Genomic DNA, 14,407 nt, shown 5'->3' on the forward strand with positions numbered 1-14,407 from the left:
CTGTGCGACAGATCCAGCGATGATGGGGCCGGCTTTGACGTCACACCTCCGCCCTCCGTTCGCCTGGACACACCTGCGTTTTACTTACCACTCCCCGAAAACGTCAGCAAACGGTAAGTTGACGCCCCAGAACGCCCTCTTGCTGTCCATCTTCTTGCGGTCGCCGCTGCGACCGCTTTCCTCTCTGTCAGGATTGTTGCCCGGCGACCTCTGTCGCTGGGCAACGACATGTGTGCGCAATGCGCACGCTGCGCATTCCAGACCCGTTCGCACCAAGTTATTTGATGTGTTAAACTATTATAAAATAATTCTGTAAAACATGTGTCTAGCAGCTGCGCATTATAGAACTGCAGGAAGGCCCTTCCCCTTCCCAGCTCTCACATGCTACTGTACCTGAACACGACCTGTCCTTGCCTTGTCGAGGTGCAGTACTGTACAAAGGTAGAAGACAGTATTGAGCAGAATTATAGTGTTCATAGAGAAATACATACTTGGTGGACCAGTGCACCCCATTTTACAGATCAATGGGCATAATTCAGACTGGATCACTGCAGCAGCAGTGATTGCAGTCTGAATCCCTGCTCGTGTGCAGTGCACCCTGGGAACCCAGTGAGATGCTAAAAGCATCTCTGGGCTGCGATCGCCTCTGCCTGATTGACAGGCAGAGACGGCCGTGGGGTGGAAGGGGGTGTGCCAATGGAGTTAGAACGCCTTTGGTAGGGCACTGTCTGGACAACGCAGGCGTGTCCGTACCGCTGGGGAGCGGGCCACGGCGGCTGTGTGACGTCCCACATAGCCGCTGGGATGTGGTGGTTAGCCCCCTACCAGCAGGCAGGAGCTGCGCAGGCAAGGAGCTACTCACTGGCTGCAAAGGCATCGCCGCCATGTGATTCTTTCACACCCGTGCGGGTGAGGGGGGGGGGGGGCAGAGCCAGACATGCGGGGCGGACTAGCCCTGTGCTGGGCGTCCCCCTGCATATCTGAGAAAATTATTGTAGATGTGCTAAATTTGGCACATTTACAATCAGATCTGAATTGCCCCCAATATATAATCATATAAGATGTTGGAGTGGGTATATTGTGAAAGATGTTCCCAAGTTTGGCACTTTCTACTCCACAAAAGGACTTAAATTATGTGCAGCCCAGAGCAGGTGGCGATAAGGTCTTCTTCAGCCATTTAATGAATAACCAACTTGAAAATCACATTCAAGGGTGTAGCTAGCTACCATAGGTGCAGGGAGTGCAGATGATTTGGGGCGAGAGCTGACAGAGGCCCACCTTTCCTGCCAAAGTTACATATATTACAGATGTAGCCATGTACCTGTTTGCCCATCTTTCGCAGCCGGTGATCAATCTATTAATTCCATTCGGAATTAATTGAGCGATCGCTGGCTGAGAATAGTTGCAGCCCGGCATGCCTAGCAGCATGCCCCATCACAGAAAAGATGAACTTGGCTACATATGTACAGTATGTAGTGATGTGCACCGGACATTTTTCGGGTTTTGTGTTTTGGTTTTGGATTCGGTTCCGCGGCCGTGTTTTGGATTCGGACGCGTTTTGGCAAAACCTCACCGAAAATTTTTTGTCGGATTCGGGTGTGTTTTGGATTCGGGTGTTTTTTTTCAATAAACCCTAAAAAACAGCTTAAATCATAGAATTTGGGGGTCATTTTGATCCCATAGTATTATTAACCTCAATTACCATAATTTCCACTCATTTCCAGTCTATTCTGAACACCTCACACCTCACAATATTATTTTTAGTCCTAAAATTTGCACCGAGGTCGCTGGATGGCTAAGCTAAGCGACACAAGTGGCCGACACAAACACCTGGCCCATCTAGGAGTGGCACTGCAGTGTCAGGCAGGATGGCACTTCAAAAAAATAGTCCCCAAACAGCACATGATTCAAAGAAAAAAAGAGGCGCACCAAGGTTGCTGTATGACTAAGCTAAGCGACACAAGTGGCCGACACAAACACCTGGCCCATCTAGGAGTGGCACTGCAGTGTCAGACAGGATGGCACTTAAAAAAAATTGTCCCCAAACAGCACATGATGCAAAGAAAAAAAGAGGCGCACCAAGGTCGCTGTGTGACTAACCTAAGCGACACAAGTAGCCGACAATAACACCTGGCCCATCTAGGAGTGGCACTGCAGTGTCAGACAGGATGGCACTTTAAAAAAATTGTCCCCAAACAGCACATGATGCAAAGAATAAAAGAGGCGCACCAAGGTCGCTGGATGGCTAAGCTAAGCGACACAAGTGGCCGACACAAACACCTGGCCCATCTAGGAGTGGCACTGCAGTGTCAGACAGGATGGCACTTCAAAAAAATTGTCCCCAAACAGCACATGATGCAAAGAAAAAAAGAGGCGCACCAAGGTCGCTGTGTGACTAAGCTAAGCGACACAAGTGGCCGACACAAACACCTGGCCCATCTAGGAGGGGCACTGCAGTGTCAGACAGGATGGCACTTCAAATAAATTGTCCCCAAACAGCACATGATGCAAAGAAAAATGAAAGAAAAAAGAGGTGCAAGATGGAATTGTCCTTGGACCCTCCCACCCACCCTTATGTTGTATAAACAGGACATGCACACTTTAACGAACCCATCATTTCAGCGACAGGGTCTGCCACACGACTGTGACTGAAATGACTGGTTGGTTTGGGCCCGCACCAAAAAAGAAGCAATCAATCTCTCCTTGCACAAACTGGCTCTACAGAGGCAAGATGTCCACCTTCCTCATAGTCAGAGTCCTCACCCCTTTCACTGTGTACATCCCCCTCCTCACAGATTATTAATTCGTCCCCACTGGAATCCATCATCACAGGTCCCTGTGTACTTTCTGGAGGCAATTGCTGGTGAATGTCTCCACGGAGGAATTGATTATAATTCATTTTGATGAACATCATCTTCTCCACATTTTCTGGAAGTAACCTTGTACACCGATTGCTGACAAGGTGAGCGGCTGCACTAAACAATCTTTCGGAGTACACACTGGAGGGAGGACAACTTAGGTAGAATAAAGCCAGTTTGTGCAAGGGCCTCCAAATTGCCTCTTTTTCCTGCCAGTATACGTACGGACTGTCTGACGTGCCTACTTGGATGCGGTCACTCATATAATCCTCCACCATTCTTTCAATGGTGAGAGAATCATATGCAGTGACAGTAGACGACATGTCAGTAATCGTTGGCAGGTCCTTCAGTCCGGACCAGATGTCAGCACTCACTCCAGACTGCCCTGCATCACCGCCAGCGGGTGGGCTCGGAATTCTTAGCCTTTTCCTCGCACCCCCAGTTGCGGGAGAATGTGAAGGAGGAGATGTTGACGGGTCACGTTCCGCTTGACTTGACAATTTTCTCACCAGCAGGTCTTTGAACCTCTGCAGACTTGTGTCTGCCGGAAAGAGAGATACAACGTAGTTTTTAAATCTAGGATCGAGCACGGTGGCCAAAATGTAGTGCTCTGATTTCAACAGATTGACCACCCGTGAATCCTGGTTAAGCGAAGTAAGGGCTCCATCCACAAGTCCCACATGCCTAGCGGAATCGCTCTATTTTAGCTCCTCCTTCAATGTCTCCTGCTTCTTCTGCAAAAGCCTGATGAGGGGAATGATCTGACTCAGGCTGGCAGTGTCTGAACTGACTTCACGTGTGGCAAGTTCAAAGGGTTGCAGAACCTTGCACAACGTTGAAATCATTCTCCACTGCGCTTGAGTCAGGTGCATTCCCCCTCCTTTGCCTATATCGTGGGCAGATGTATAGGCTTGAATGGCCTTTTGTTGCTCCTCCATCCTCTGAAGCATATAGAGGGTTGAATTCCACCTCGTTACCACCTCTTGCTTCAGATGATGGCAGGGCAGGTTCAGGATTGTTTGGTGGTGCTCCAGTCTTCTATACGCGGTGGCTGAATGCCGAAAGTGGCCCGCAATTCGTCGGGCCACCGACAGCATCTCTTGCACGCCCCTGTCGTTTTTTAAATAATTCTGCACCACCAAATTCAATGTATGTGCAAAACATGGGACGTGCTGGAATTTGCCCAGATGTAATGCACGCACAATATTGCTGGCGTTGTCCGATGTCACAAATCCCCAGGAGAGTCCAATTGGGGTAAGCCATTCTGCGATGAAGTTCCTCAGTTTCCGTAAGAGGTTGTCAGCTGTGTGCCTCTTCTGGAAAGCGGTGATACAAAGCGTAGCCTGCCTAGGAACGAGTTGGCATTTGCGAGATGCTGCTACTGGTGCCGCCGCTGCTGTTCTTGCTGCGGGAGGCAATACATCTACCCAGTGGGCTGTCACAGTCATATAGTCCTGAGTCTGCCCTGCTCCACTTGTCCACATGTCCGTGGTTAAGTGGACATTGGGTACAACTGCATTTTTTAGGACACTGGTGACTCTTTTTCTGAGGTCTGTGTACATTTTCGGTATCGCCTGCCTAGAGAAATGGAACCTAGATGGTATTTGGTACCGGGGACACAGTACCTCAATCAAGTCTCTAGTTGCCTCTGAATTAACGGTGGATACCGGAACCACGTTTCTCACCACCCAGGCTGCCAAGGCCTGAGTTATCTGCTTTGCAGCAGGATGACTGCTGTGATATTTCATCTTCCTTGCAAAGGACTGTTGGACAGTCAATTGCTTACTGGAAGTAGTACAAGTGGTCTTCCGACTACCCCTCTGGGATGACGATCGACTCCCAGCAGCAACAACAGCAGCGCCAGCAGCAGTAGGCGTTACACTCAAGGATGCATCGGAGGAATCCCAGGCAGGAGAGGACTCGTCAGACTTGCCAGTGACATGGCCTGCAGGACTATTGGATTTCCTGGGTAAGGAGGAAATTGACACTGAGGGAGTTGGTGGTGTGGTTTGCAGGAGCTTGGTTACAAGAGGAAGGGATTTAGTGGTCAGTGGACTGCTTCCGCTGTCATCCAAGGTTTTTGAACTTGTCACTGACTTATGATGAATGCGCTGCAGGTGACGTATAAGGGAGGATGTTCCGAGGTGGTTAACGTCCTTACCCCTACTTATTACACCTTGACAAAGGCAACACACGGCTTGACACCTGTTGTCCGCATTTGTGTTGAAATAATTCAACACCGAAGAGCTGATTTTTTTTGTATTTTGACCAGGCATGTCAATGGCCATATTCGTCCCACGGACAACAGGTGTCTCCCCGTGTGCCTGACTTAAACAAACCACCTCACCATCAGAATCCTCCTTGTCAATTTCCTCCCCAGCGCCAGCAACACCCATATCCTCATCCTGGTGTACTTCAACAGTGACATCTTCAATTTGACTATCAGGAACTGGACTGCGGGTGCTCCTTCCAGCACTTGCAGGGGGCATGCAAATGGTGGAAGGCGCAAGCTCTTCCCGTCCAGTGTTGGGAAGGTCAGGCATCGCAACCGACACAATTGGACTCTCCTTGGGGATTTGTGATTTAGAAGAACGCACAGTTCTTTGCTGTGCTTTTGCCAGCTTAAGTCTTTTCATTTTTCTTGCGAGAGGATGAGTGCTTCCATCCTCATGTGAATCTGAACCACTAGCCATGAACATAGGCCAGGGCCTCAGCCGTTCCTTGCCACTCCGTGTCGTAAATGGCATATTGGCAAGTTTACGCTTCTCATCAGACGCTTTCAATTTTGATTTTTGGGTCATATTACTGAACTTTTGTTTTTTGGATTTTACATGCTCTCTACTATGACATTGGGCATCGGCCTTGGCAGACGACGTTGATGGCATTTCATCGTCTCGGCCATGACTAGTGGCAGCAGCTTCAGCACGAGGTGGAAGTGGATCTTGATCTTTCCCTATTTTAACCTCCACATTTTTGTTCTCCATTTTTTAATGTGTGGAATTATATGCCAGTATCAATAGCAATGGCCTACTACTATATATACTGAGCACAACTAAAATGCACCACAGGTATAGAATGTAGATGGATAGTATACTTAATGACGACACAGAGGTAGGTACAGCAGTGGCCTTGCGTACCGTACTGCTATATATACTGGTGGTCACTGTGTCAGCAAACTGCAAAACTAAAATGCACCACAGGTATAGAATGTAGATGGATAGTATACTTAATGACGACACAGAGGTAGGTATAGCAGTGGCCTTCCGTACCGAACTGCTATATATACTGGTGGTCACTGTGTCAGCAAACTGCAAAACTAAAATGCAAATGCACCACAGGTATAGAATGTAGATGGATAGTATACTTAATGATGACACAGAGGTAGGTACAGCAGTGGCCTTCCGTACCGTACTGCTATATATACTGGTGGTCACTGTGTCAGCAAACTGCAAAACTAAAATGCACCACAAGTATTGAATGTAGATGGATAGTATACTTAATGACGACACAGAGGTAGGTACAGCAGTGGCCTTCCGTACCGTACTGCTATATATAGTATACTGGTGGTCACTGTGTCAGCAAACTGCAAAACTAAAATGCACCACAGCTATTGAATGTAGATGGATAGTATACTTAATGACGACACAGAGGTAGGTACAGCAGTGGCCTTCCGTACCGTACTGCTATATATAGTATACTGGTGGTCACTGTGTCAGCAAACTGCAGAAATGAAATGCACCACAGGTATAGAATCTAGATGGATAGTATACTTAATTACGACACAGAGGTAGGTACAGCAGTGGCCTACTGTACCGTAATGCTATAAATTATATACTGGTGGTCACTGGTCAGCAAAACTCTGCACTGTACTCCTCCTATATAATATTATACTGGTGGTCCCCAGTCCCCACAATAAAGCAGCACACTGAGCACAGATATGGAGTGTTTTTCAGGCAGACAACGTATACTGGTGGTCACTGTCAGCAAAACTCTGCACTGTACTCCTGCTATATAAAACAGCTGCTACCCAGTCCCCACAATTAAGCAGTGTGAGCACAGATATATGCAGCACACTGAGCACAGATAAGGAGCGTTTTTTTCAGGCAGAGAACGGATAAAACTGGTGGTCACTGATCAGCAAAACTCTGCACTGTACTCCTCCTATATTATACAGCTGCTCCCCAGTCCTCCCCACAATTAAGCAATAAAGCACAATCAAGTTCAACAATAACGGAGAGGATGACAGCCACGTCCTCTCCCTAACATTTCCAATGCACGAGTGAAAATGGCGGCGACGCGCGGCTGCTTATATAGAATCCGAATCTCGCGAGAATCCGACAGCGGGATGATGACGTTCGGGCGCGCTCGGGTTAACCGAGCCATACAGGAGAATCCGAGTATGGCTCGGACCCGTGTAAAAAGGGTGAAGTTTGGGGAGGTTCGGTTTCCGAGAACCGAACCCGCTCATCACTAACAGTATGTACATTTTTCACCATTAGGTGATAAATAGGGACCCTTACAAACTATTGCCTTGGGGCCTGAAATATATCTACCGTAAATATGCCCCTGGATCTGTTCACTGTAGTGTTTGTAATGTGGTATAAAATTAACATAATATGAACTGAGGCACTGTTATGTGGCACAATATGAAGTAGAGGTGCCAACTGAGGATATTGTATGTCATAATAGAATTGAGGGTACTGTGTTGCATAATGTGTACTACTGGCAGTCCTACACTGTAACATAGTGTGAACTAAGGCATTACTATACAGTAGTTCATCAAATAAACTAGGGTACTACTTTAGGGTATAACATTAACTAAGGCACTAATGGGGCATAGCATTAAATTTAGGCACTACCTTGGGGCATAGCATTAACTAAGGCCCTACTTTGGGGCATAGCATTAACTAAGGCACTACTATGGGGCATAACATTAACTAAGGCACTAATGGGGCATAGCATTAACTAAGGCAGTACTATGGGGCATAGCATTAACTAAGGCACTACTATGGGGCATAGCATTAAATAAGGCACTACTATGGGGCATAGCATTAACTAAGGCACTACTATGGGGCATAGCATTAACTAAGGCACTACTATGGGGCATAGCATTAAATAAGGCACTACTATGGGGGGGGGGTCTTCAGTATGCCGGCGGTCGGGCTCCCGGCGACCAGCATACCGGCGCCGTTAGCCCGACAGCCAGCATACCGACACTTATTCTCCCTCGTGGGGGTCCACGACCCCCCTGGAGGGAGAATAAAATAGTGTGGCGCGCGTAGCGCGGCGAGCGCAGCGAGCCCGCAAGGGGCTCATTTGCACTCGCCACACTGTCGGTAAGCCGGCGGTCGGGCTCCCGGCGCAGGTATGCTGGTCGCCGGGAGCCCGACCGCCGGCATATCGTAGTGAACCCCTATGGGGCATAGCATTAACTAAGGCACTACTATGGGTCATAGTATTAACTAAGGCACTATTATGGGGCATAGCATTAAATAAGGCACAACATTAGGGCATAGCATTAAATAAGGCACACCTTTGGGCATAGCATTAACTAAGGCACTACTTTGGGGCATATAATTAAATAAGGCACTACATTGGGACATAGCTTTAACTAAGGCACACTTTTGGGCATAGCATTAACTAAGGCACTACTTTGGGGCATAGCATTAACTAAGACACTACTTTGGGCATAGCATTAACTAGGGCACTACTTTGGGCATAGCATTATCTAAGGCACTACTGTGGGTCAGAAAATGAACAACTGCTGTAGAGAGGTGTCTCTCTAGCAGCACTGGCACAGTGGGCCCCTTCAAAATGTTACTATGGGCCCCACAAAGTTCTGGCTATGCCCCTGATCATAGCTACATTACCTACGGCATCAGAAGACACATATGAGGGAAAATACAGCTGCATTCATGGCAATCCTTTTTCCCTGAGATACATATACAATCATTTATCTTCATTTAAATGTACAGTATGAGACATTACAGTTCTTGTTCACAAATTTAATCATCTTCTGGTACTGTACATGCTACTGTTTACCTGCCTTCATGTACAGGATGCATTGCATTTCTAATTTATAAATTATTATAAGCACCTGCACTGCACAATTTTTCTGTAAGGTCTCATATGTATTAAGTAGTGATGTGCACCGGAAATTTTTCGGGTTTTGTGTTTTGGTTTTGGATTCGGTTCCACAGCCGTGTTTTGGATTCGGACGCGTTTTGGCAAAACCTCCCTGAAATTTTTTTGTCGGATTCGGGCGTGTTTTGGATTCGGGTGTTTTTTTACAAAAAAACCCTCAAAAACAGCTTAAATCATAGAATTTGGGGGTCATTTTGATCCCATAGTATTATTAACCTCAATAACCATAATTTCCACTCATTTTCAGTCTATTCTGAACACCTCACACCTCACAATATTATTTTTAGTCCTAAAATTTGCACCGAGGTCGCTGGATGGCTAAGCTAAGCGACACAAGTGGCCGACACAAACACCTGGCCCATCTAGGAGTGGCACTGCAGTGTCAGGCAGGATGGCACTTCAAAAAAATAGTCCCCAAACAGCACATGATGCAAAGAAAAAAAGAGGCGCACCAAGGTCGCTGTGTGACTAAGCTAAGCGACACAAGTGGCCGACACAAACACCTGGCCCATCTAGGAGTGGCACTGCAGTGTCAGGCAGGATGGCACTTCAAAACAATTGTCCCCAAACAGCACATGATGCAAAGAAAAAAAGAGGCGCAATGAGGTAGCTGTGTGACTAAGCTAAGCGACCCAAGTGGCCGACACAAACACCTGGCCCATCTAGGAGTGGCACTGCAGTGTCAGACAGGATGGCACTTCAAAAAAATAGTCCCCAAATAGCACATGATACAAAGAAAAAAAGAGGCGCAATGAGGTAGCTGTGTGACTAAGCTAAGCGACCCAAGTGGCCGACACAAACACCTGGCCCATCTAGGAGTGGCACTGCAGTGTCAGAGAGGATGGCACTTCAAAAAAATAGTCCCCAAATAGCACATGATGCAAAGAAAAAAAGAGGTGCCCCAAGGTCGCTGTGTGACTAAGCTAAGCGACACAAGTGGCCGACACAAACACCTGGCCCATCTAGGAGTGGCACTGCAGTGTCAGACAGGATGGCACTTCAAAAAAATAGTCCCCAAATAGCACATGATACAAAGAAAAAAAGAGGCGCAATGAGGTAGCTGTGTGACTAAGCTAAGCGACCCAAGTGGCTGACACAAACACCTGGCCCATCTAGGAGTGGCACTGCAGTGTCAGAGAGGATGGCACTTCAAAAAAATAGTCCCCAAACAGCACATGATGCAAAGAAAAAAAGAGGTGCACCAAGGTCGCTGTGTGACTAAGCTAAGCGACACAAGTGGCCGACACAAACACCTGGCCCATCTAGGAGTGGCACTGCAGTGTCAGACAGGATGGCACTTCAAAAAAATAGTCCCCAAACAGCACATGATGCAAAGAAAAAAAGAGGCGCACCAAGGTCGCTGTGTGACTAAGCTAAGCGACACAAGTGGTCGACACAAACACCTGGCCCATCTAGGAGTGGCACTGCAGTGTCAGGCAGGATGGCACCTCAAAAAAATAGTCCCCAAACAGCACATGATGCAAAGAAAAAAAGAGGCGCACCAAGGTCGCTGTGTGACTAAGCTAAGCGACACAAGTGGCCGACACCAACACCTGGCCCATCTAGGAGTGGCACTGCAGTGTCAGACAGGATGGCACTTCAAAAAAATAGTCCCCAAACAGCACATGATGCAAAGAAAAAAAGAGGCGCACCAAGGTCGCTGTGTGACTAAGCTAAGCGACACAAGTGGCCGACACAAACACCTGGCCCATCTAGGAGTGGCACTGCAGTTTTCTAGCGAGATTATGAGTGCTTCCATCCTCATGTGAAGCTGAACCACTAGCCATGAACATAGGCCAGGGCCTCAGCCGACACTCCGTGTCGTAAATGGCATATTGGCAAGTTTACGCTTCTCATCAGACGCTTTTAATTTAAATTTTTGGGTCATTTTACTGAACTTTTGTTTTTTGGATTTTACATGCTCTCTACTATGACATTGGGCATCGGCCTTGGCAGATGACGTTGATGGCATTTCATCGTCTCGGCCATGACTAGTGGCAGCAGCTTCAGCATGAGGTGGAAGTGGATCTTGATCTTTCCCTATTTTACCCTCCACATTTATGTTCTCCATTTTTTAATGTGTGGAATTTTATGCCAGTATCAATAGCAATGGCCTACTACTATATATACTGCGGACAACTGAAATGCACCACAGGTATGGATGGATAGTATACTTGACGACACAGAGGTAGGTAGAGCAGTGGCCTTCCAAACCATACTGCTATATATACTGGTGGTCACTGTCAGCAAACTGCAAAACTAAAATGCACCACAGGTATAGAATCTAGATGGATAGTATACTTGACGACACAGAGGTAGGTAGAGCAGTGGCCTTCCGTACCGTACTGCTATATAAACTGGTGGTCACTGTCAGCAAACTGCAAAACTAAAATGCACCACAGGTATAGAATCTAGATGGATAGTATACTTGACGACACAGAGGTAGGTAGAGCAGTGGCCTTCCGTACCGTACTGCTATATATACTGATGGTCACTGTCAGCAAACTGCAAAACTAAAATGCACCACAGGTATAGAATCTAGATGGATAGTACACTTGACGACACAGAGGTAGGTAGAGCAGTGGCCTTCCGTACTGTACTGCTATATATACTGGTGGTCACTGGTCAGCAAAACTCTGCACTGTACTTCTCCTATATAATATACTGGTGGTCCCCAGTCCCCACAATAAAGCAGTGTGAGCACAGATATATGCAGCACACTGAGCACAGGTATGGAGTGTTTTTCAGGCAGACAATGTATACTGGTGGTCACTGGTCAGCAAAACTCTGCACTGTACTCCTCCTATATAATACAGCTGCTCCCCAGTCCCCACAATTAAGCAGTGTGAGCACAGATATATGCAGCACACTGAGCACGGGTGGTCTTCAGTATACCGGCGCCGGGATCCCGACAGCCGGCATACCGACACTTATTCTCCCTCGTGGGGTTCCACGACCCCCCTGGACTGAGAATAAAATAGTTTGGCGCGCGTAGCAAGGGGCTCATTTGCGCTCGCCACACTGTCGGTAAGCCTGCGGTCGGGCTCCCGGCGCCGGTATGCTGGTCGCCGGGAGCCCGACCGCCGGCATATCGTAGTGAACCCCTGAGCACAGATATGGAGTGTTTTTCAGGCAGACAACGTATACTGGTGGTCACTGCTCAGCAAAACTCTGCACTGTACTCCTCCTATATAATATACTGGTGGTCCCCAGTCCCCACAATAAAGCAGTGTGAGCACAGATATATGCAGCACACTGAGCACAGATATGGAGTGTTTTTTCAGGCAGAAACGTATACTGGTGGTCACTGTCAGCAAAACTCTGCACTGTACTCCTCCTATATAATACAGCTGCTCCCCAGTCCCCACAATTAAGCAGTGTGAGCACAGATATATGCAGCACACTGAGCACAGATATGGAGTGTTTTTCAGGCAGACAACGTATACTGGTAGTCACTGGTCAGCAAAACTCTGCACTGTACTCCTCCTATATAATACAGCTGCTCCCTAGTCCCCACAATTAAGCAATAAGCACAAATATTTTTGCATCAAGAATTCAAGATTAATAAACAGAGAGGACGCCAGCCACGTCCTCTCCCTAACATTTCCAATGCACGAGTGAAAATGGCGGCGACGCATGGCTGCTTATATAGAATCCAAATCTCGCGAGAATCCGACAGCGGGATGATGACGTTCGGGCGCGCTCGGATTAACCGAGCCATACGGGAGAATCCGAGTATGCCTCGGACCCGTGTAAAATGGGTGAAGTTCGGGGGGGTTCGGTTTCCGAGGAACCGAACCCGCTCATCACTAGTACTAAGCAACCTTCTGCCCATAATATTTCGGCATTTAACAGAAATACATCTGGTAATAGAGCTGTGTAAATGGACTAACAACTTTGACTTGATATTTTTTGTGTATTTGACTTACTAGTATTGCAGTCTCTGACAATAGTAGGCACACATTGGGTATTTACTTAGAACTAAAGTAGGTACCAGCCCGTCAGAATGATAAAACAACAGTAATATCAGCACCTGTCAGTGCGTAAAACACTTGAATTCCCCCCTCCCCCCCGGCATTAGCCTTTTATTATATAGGGTTAGTGATTGTTTGGTATGGAAGTGATGTGGTGACAAATCTCAGTAACCACTGGAATAATGCTACACTGCTGACAAGAGGGCCTGATTCAGAGACAACGGCAATGTTTTAGCAAATAGGAAGTGTTTCTCATACAGTGCATGTGCCGCGATGGTCTTATGACAGTAGTCACAGTGAGGATTTATACGCACAGTTATTGACAGTCAGGGACCTTTTTTGGGCGGTAATGGTGGAGTGGTTGCTCAATCACAGGCATGTCATGACCATTTCGGGGTGTGCCACAGCGTGCAACTTCGATCCCATGCACAATCAAAATGGCTCCAGCATCTTAATTCTGCCAGACATTCTGCGTGACCAAAGGGATACTCAAAAGTTCAATGATTGAAGATTCAACCAATGGGCCTGATTCAGGTCCCGATGCTCCTGCTGTTGAATCACAAAATATCGATGCATGTGCAGGACCCATACTGTGCATGTGCAGTATGGGTCCTGTGTTGTTGAAAGCAGAGCAACTGCAGACATCAAATGACTGACAATCTGTAGTCATTTGGGGGTGGGGAGGATACCATGATTACCTCCATTTCCCAAATTGGAGGCATGTTGGCTCTCTCTGTGGGAGTGCCAAGGCTAGGATCTCCGTCTTCTGACAGAGATTTCCTGGCCTCTTGGAAGGAGCTGCTGCAGCCGGCTTGCGTGACCTCATGGGTCACTCATCAGGCCAATGGTGTCCCTGATGATCCGATGCTGTGTCCTAGGAGTTAGTATGGGATCACAAATGCATACAGGAGGCATCTACTTATATCAGCCGCCTCCTGCTGTATTACCTCATCTGTGCATCACTGCTGCTTCCAAGTAAGCTGCACCGATGCACTCTCCAGCCACATCGGAATCATGCCCCAACAGCGAATCTGAGACACTGATTGTAGGGGACTCAGTTGTATATTTTCGCACATTCACTACATACGGGATCCCAACAGCGATGACATTTGCGACTATCTGTGGATTAGGCACTAAGCCCACGTTATACATTTTCAGTGTTTTAAAATCTTGTTATTTTCTTTCTATGTGTGAACAAATATTGCATTATTTTATTTCTTAATTTCACTGCTTCTTTTAAATGATTTATTTAGCTACGAATGTGCTAATTTATTGGACTGTTATATAGTAAAAGTTAAGGATTTAAACTAATTGTACAGGATTGTGCCCTCCAGAAACGACTTGCTTGCTTTTTTCTCTTCGCACACTTAGGGCCGGATGCATTGAAGTCTGAGTTGACAGGAGCTGCGGTTTGATTTGAAAAGTATAGCA

The sequence above is a fragment of the Pseudophryne corroboree genome, chromosome 1 (assembly GCF_028390025.1).
Source record: "Pseudophryne corroboree isolate aPseCor3 chromosome 1, aPseCor3.hap2, whole genome shotgun sequence".
NCBI classification, from domain to species: domain Eukaryota; kingdom Metazoa; phylum Chordata; class Amphibia; order Anura; family Myobatrachidae; genus Pseudophryne; species Pseudophryne corroboree.